Raw genomic sequence first — 6000 nt, 5'->3', positions numbered from 1 at the left:
CTGGTGTATGATTGGCGCTGCTCGGCCCTGTGGCAAAACAAATCGTAATAATACTCAGATTGCCAGCCTGGGGTCAGTTCCCAGTTGTGCTGGGTGAGCAGGGCTATATGAAGGCAGACTGGGGCCCTGGGCACCTGGCATCCTCAGAACCCTCCCTAAAGATCATGGCCCGGCCCCTACTTAGGGGGACAGCAGGTTTGTCTGTCTTGTCTGAGATTTGGGGCAAGAAATGGCTCGCGCTGTGTGTTTGTACAGCGCCTAGCGCCACCTTGGTCAGGACCTCTTGGTGCTACTCCAGTACCAATCATAAATCAAAGACTATCGTCTCCTAACTAGCTCCAATGTAGACCTGGTGCCCGTGCCCTGGATACTACAAAGACCTAGGAGAAAAATCGATTGTGTCCCGGTTGTGCATACAGAGTCAGAGACGGGCCCTGCCCCGATGAGCTTCCAGTCCTTGGGGACAGGGTGGGCAAAGAAAGAGTTCTCCTGATGCTGCGGATGGGGGAAACTGAGGCACGCAGCGGGGCAGGGACTTGGGAACTGGAGACCGCGCCTACTCTGGCCTAAAACCAACCCCCCGCCCCTTTGCTGGGCTGGCAAGGAACGAGTCACCCCCGGCCTTCAAATCCTCCCCCGCCCGCTCGGAGCCTCTCTGCCCCCCCTCCCCCCCGCCAGGCGGGTCCCCCTGGCGCTCCAGCTCCTGCCAGAAGCGCCGCAATCCAGCCCTGCTCTTGCCTGGAGCCCGCCGGGCTGGGTGCAGGCTGGAGCTGCGGCGCAGGGGAAGATGCAGCCTGCAATGTGCGCGCTCCTGATAACGCAGGAGACGGAGCCAGCAGATAGAGCCAGCGCCGGGAGAGAGGGGGGACGAGACCCGCTCTCCGCCCCCCGCTAGCCCTCCCCCCCAGCAGGCTGACAAAGGCAGCAGGGAGGGGTGGGGTGGGGGGGGAGGTAGCAGGAGCTCTCCTCCGTCCAGCGAGCCAGGCCCCCCCCACCCCTCTCGCAGGAGCTCCTGGCTGCAGCTGTTCCCAGCCCCCCTCCTGGCCCAGGGGAGGGGTGGGGGGGGGGTTCGCAGGCACACAGCTGGTGGGGAGCTGCATTGCACGGGGGGGATCTGTCGGGGGGACCCCCCCCCGCCTGGTGTGGGGCTCTGCGCCCTGGCTCCGGCGTTGCTGGATGCGTGGCCCGGGTGCCAGGCGGGTGCGAGGCAGGGACAGGTGTGAGGGGGAGAGGAGGAGCGCCTCCCCTTAAAGGAAAGGGCCGCTCGGAGTTGCGGGCTGCAGACAGCTCCAGCCTTGCTCCCGGGAGCCGCCGGCACGGTAGGTGAAGGCGCCGGGCGCTGCGGGGGAGAGGGGGGCGGACGGCTTGGGGAGGGGGGGCATCGCCTCGACCGCGGGGGGGGCTTTTCCCTCGGGAGCCCTGCAAACTTTGCGGCTCTCGGCCGGCGATCGCCGCCTCCCGGGTCCGTTTGTGGGGGGCTGGGGGAGCAGCCCAGTGCAGGGGGCGCGTGGCCGTGGTGATGGGGCCGGGGGGAGGGGGGGCGATTTCACTCGGGGGGGGGGTTATCCCCTGCCCGGGCAGCAACGTGCCTTTGTGTAGTCGGTGAGCAGCCCCTGCCTTCCCCATCCGAGCCGGGGGGGGGGAGCCTGCAGCGAGCTTTTGTTACGGGCTCCGATGCAGAAGGGAACCTTGAAGGGTCACCGGGGGGCTGGCATTTCCCAGCAGCTGGTGGGTACCGAGGGGGGGGTCTGTTACAAAGGGGGAGGGGCAGGAGCGGCGAGGACCCCCCCCCCAGCTGGAGCTGTTCTGCAGGGTGCAGGATGGGGCGAGGTGGAAAAGGTAGCGAGCAGTGGCTGCCTGGGTTTGTTTTGTGCTGCTACAAGCCCCTTGGTAACCGGCTGGAGTTGGGGGGGGGAACCCGCCCTTCACTTGGGGTGCAGCCCCCAGGCTGTCGGGCAGAACCTGTCTGGGCTGGCCCCGGGCACAGGGCGCTGACCCAGAATCCAGCACACGGGTGAGCTGGGGAGGGCTGCCGGGGGCCCTGCCATAGAGACGGGGTGGGGCAGAAAGGGTGACACTGCCCCCACCCCGGGGAGCCACGCAAGGGGAGCTCCCGCTCCGTCCGGATCTGAGGTTTGCCACCACCGGAAAGGTTGGCCCTGCCCTCGGATGAGGGCGAGGGGGGGGAAGGCTCCGTTCCCCAGCCATGTGGGTTCCCTCTGCCTCTGGGTGCTGGGTGGCCTCTGGACCCTGCAGCTGCAGGGGAGGTGTCTGCCTGGCTGGGGGACTGGTTTATGACATTCCTTTTGGGGAATAGGATTATTGGCATGAAAGGAGCAAACAGCAGGGGAGTTTAATGCTTTTAAACACGGGGGGCTGAGCCCTGCGATTTACAGGGGTGGGTGGGGGTTCAGCAGGGGGCGCCCCGCTCGATGTCAGTCCACTGGGCACTTCATGGTTCAGTGCTGGGCATCGGCCGCCCTCGCCCGGTCCTGTGAAGCCCCTGACGCTGGTCATGCTAAAGATAGCCCACCTGCGTTCCTGCTCCTCGCGAGGGGGGCCCATCCTGCAGGGTGCTGGATAAGGGCGCTGAGAGACAATGGTGCTCAGCGCAGGATCGGGCCCCCAGCGGTCCTCCTGGCTGGTTTTCAGTTGGCTGGGCGTCTGTGCTAATGTTGAGCCCTCCTGCTTAACTGCTCTCAGGGGCACCTTTGGGGACAGTCACCGTCAGGGGTGGGGGACGGGGGCAGGGACCCGAGTGCCTCCTGGCATGTGGCTGAGGACAGGACTTTGCCGGCTAAGCAGCTGGGGCAGTACCCCCACCCACTGTGCAGAGACCGCCTGCCCCCCCTTCCCTAAACGCGCACCCAGCCTCCGACATAATGGGGGATCAATAGAGACGCAGCTGTGGGATCTGGAGCCACTCGTGATATCGGAGCGGCAGGGCCTGTCAGTGGTTCCACCCTCCCGTCTGGGGCTTGCTCGGAGCTCTCCCGTCTCCCTCTCAGTCGCCCAGGGAGTAGTTGGCTTGGGGATGGGAAAGTGGGGCGGGCCGTCCAGCGCTGTGGGCCATGCTTGGGGATGGGAAAGTGGGGCGGTTGGCTTGGGGATGGGAAAGTGGGGCGGGCCGTCCAGCACTGTGGGCCATGCCGGTGCCCAGAACCCGCTGAAGCAGCGTCGTAGCAGCGGGAAGCGGCACCTGGCCTGGAGCAAGGAGGTGATTGCTCATCTCTGTGCAGGTTCGTTAAGCACTTAAGGTCTCCAGAGCCCTGTACAGCTCTGAGCATGCTGGCAGGCAGCACAGCCCGTGGGTCAGTGGAGCGCTCCGGATGGGGAAGCGGGGGGACCTAGGTTCTGTTCCCAGCTCTGTCATTGTTCTCTCTGCGTGACTGTGGCCATGTCACGGCCTTTGTCTGCACCTCAGTCTGCTTGTCTGTAGAATGGGGCTGTTGGTATAACGGTGGCGCCTAGGTGTCTCTGCTGAGATGAGGCCCTTCTTGTGCTAGGTTCTGTACAGAGACAGTCCCTCAACCTGTGAGTGTACAGTCTAAATGGACAAGGGCAGGAGGGGAAACCGAGGCACAGGGCGATCTGCCCAAGGTCACAGAGCCAAAAGCCCAGGTCTCCGGCGCCATCTCCCCATGGGCTGTCCACTAGCTCACACTGCCTCACTTTACCCAGCTACTAATGATACCAAAGCCCCTTGTGAGTGCTCTTCCAGAGGTGCTTTTCGTCTAGCCTAGTGTTATTAACGGATGACGAATAACAGCGCTGGGCAAGGACGCCGGCCGGGTGAAAATTCCGTCAGAACAAAACTTTTCTGATCCGCGTCACTGGTAAGAGTCCCGCAGAGACCTCGGGAGAGGAGATCAGACAGACAAACGCAGGCCTGGCTTTTTGTGCTGGGCTTTCCCCCTTTCCAAGGTGTTCGCTTAGTTTCACTTTCTGGGCCAGACGCTTCGGCTGCTGGAGATGGAGTTACAGGGGCCCCGTCGCCTAGTATTTTGAACCTAAATTTAGGGCATGGACGACATGACGCTAGGGGGCAGATTTTCAACCGCTTAGCACCCGGCAGCTGCCGTGATGATGGCGCTATCCCTTTAAATTATAACCATGGGCCCTTCACCTGCAGCAGGTGCAGTTGGGAAGAGGGGGTCTTGAGGACATTGGGTCGTTTTTCTTTGTTCTTTGTGCGTTTCATTTGAAATCGGGTCGTGTTTGTGAATGAGGGGCCCAGTCCTGCCAGTCCCCATTGAAGTGGGCGAGGGTGCTCAGTTGTCTGCCGGATCAGGCCCTTCCGATGGAGCATGTACTGTGTGGGGCGTGGGGGAGGCAGGCCCCTTTGCTGAGTGGCTGTAACATGCAGTGTTCCTCCTTTGTGGAGAGACGCTGGCCCACAGCCTGCCCCCGAATTTCGCCCCATTCTGACTGGTGGGATGCCATCACCATCTGCCAGTGGTTGATGGATCAAGGGGTCAGAGCCAGGGAGCTCCCAAGTTGTCTTAGCTGCTGATCCGGATTCTTTTGCAGCGTGCGGGTGGCGTCTGGGGGGTGGCGAGTCATGTGCTGGAGGGCGGGAGGGCTGTGCTGTGGGGTAGCAGCGCCGTGGGGAAGGCTGCCTTGTAAGAGAGAAGATAAGGGTGGGAGATTATGGAAAGGAGGAAATAGAGGGGAATATTTCAGGGGGCATCTTGAGGTAGGGGGTGGGATTCATTGGGTTGCTATGGAGAGGGGGAGAATTGGCGGTGTTTATAGAGCTTTGGGGCTGGGAAAATATGGGGGGATGGACTCCCCTTTCCTGCCCCACCCCTGCAAAGGCAGCACTTTACTGAAGGCAGCTGGGAAACTTTGCCCTGGCTCGGAGCGCTGTGGGTACCAGCTCGCAGCTGGGCAGATGGTTTCAAGCTTGGATGCTGTGACCACAGGCACCTTGGGTCGAGCCGCTTGGCTTTGTGCAGTTCTGCGACCAGGATCTCGCCCGGGTTCGGGGTCAATGGCTTTTGGAGAGCTGGCCGTTGCCGGGTTTATAGCCTGCTGCCATTTGGGCCGACCCTTAACGGCAATGTTTGCAGAGTGGGTTGTTTGGTCCCTGCAGCTTTCCCGGCCATTTGGAAAGGTCACCATGTGTGTGTGTGTTTTTATGGCGCTTTCAGACACACTCTGGCCATAAAGAAGCCGGCTGCTTTGCGGGAACCCAGCGCCATTCCAACCCCGCTGGCTTATGGACACTGCTTCGGAGCCAGATTAACCAGGGACTCCCACCTCTGAGCAGGCTGCCGACCTGGGTCGGTCTCAAACTCAGTTTCCTACGGGTGGGCAGGAGGATTGGACTCCCCTGCTGGCCGTCGGCAGCACCTGTGGATCACTAGTGATCCACACATGCCTCCTGCTTCCACCTTCACCCTGAGGCTGTCGGGCCTTTGGGAAGGTGGGGAAGGAAGGGTTCACGGAGAGGGAGCGTGTGACCTTGTACCTGGGCAGCACGGGACCCTTTATTACTGACTGTGAAACCTGCTGCCATAAGCAAACATCCAGTAAGACTCTGTCGCCCTCTAGAGGTGGCTCGGACAATCCAGGATCGCCCTGGGGGCCGGGGGAGTTGAGGTCATTGAAAATGAGCAAGATCTTGCTTGGAGGCGCCGTCCCCTGCAGCTAGCATGGAGGAATATTTTTATGAATGGAATATCGAAGGTCTCTGCCCACCTTGCTGTTATTTGGCCACTTTGTTCCTTCCGTGGCTCTGGCCTTTGTGTGAGTAGTGCGCAGAATGGGGGCCTGGGGGGGGAGGAGGGGCTCGTTAATATGCGGCGCTGCAAGTGTTGACAGGCGTCTCAGCCAAACGCGATCTACTTGGAAAGGGAGCTGGGGGATCTGACGCTGAGGCTTTCCTCCCAAAGAGGGGGGGCTGCCGAGAAACCCGAGAAACTTCCCAGCGTTCCTGGTCGGAGGCTGTTGAATTTTGTGGCCCACGTCCACCCTCCCGGCACTTGCCCCTCTGGT

The 6000-nt window shown here is 61.8% G+C and overlaps 1 protein-coding gene across 1 annotated transcript in view; it reads left to right on the top strand.

Moving 5' to 3' along the window:
- The first annotated feature begins 946 nt into the window (after window positions 1-946).
- The window catches only part of SEMA6B (semaphorin 6B), a 93252-nt gene continuing 88198 nt past the window's right edge, over window positions 947-6000 (top strand). Inside the window, exon 1 of the mRNA XM_054013639.1 lies at window positions 947-1319. The gene's annotated coding sequence lies outside the window, so the exon portion shown is untranslated. The remainder of the gene's footprint in view (window positions 1320-6000) is intronic.

This window comes from Malaclemys terrapin, chromosome 24, assembly GCF_027887155.1.
Source record: "Malaclemys terrapin pileata isolate rMalTer1 chromosome 24, rMalTer1.hap1, whole genome shotgun sequence".
Taxonomy (NCBI): Eukaryota; Metazoa; Chordata; order Testudines; family Emydidae; genus Malaclemys; species Malaclemys terrapin.
Note: the sequence above shows the minus strand (reverse complement) of the source record. Positions and strands in the feature narration are given on the sequence as shown.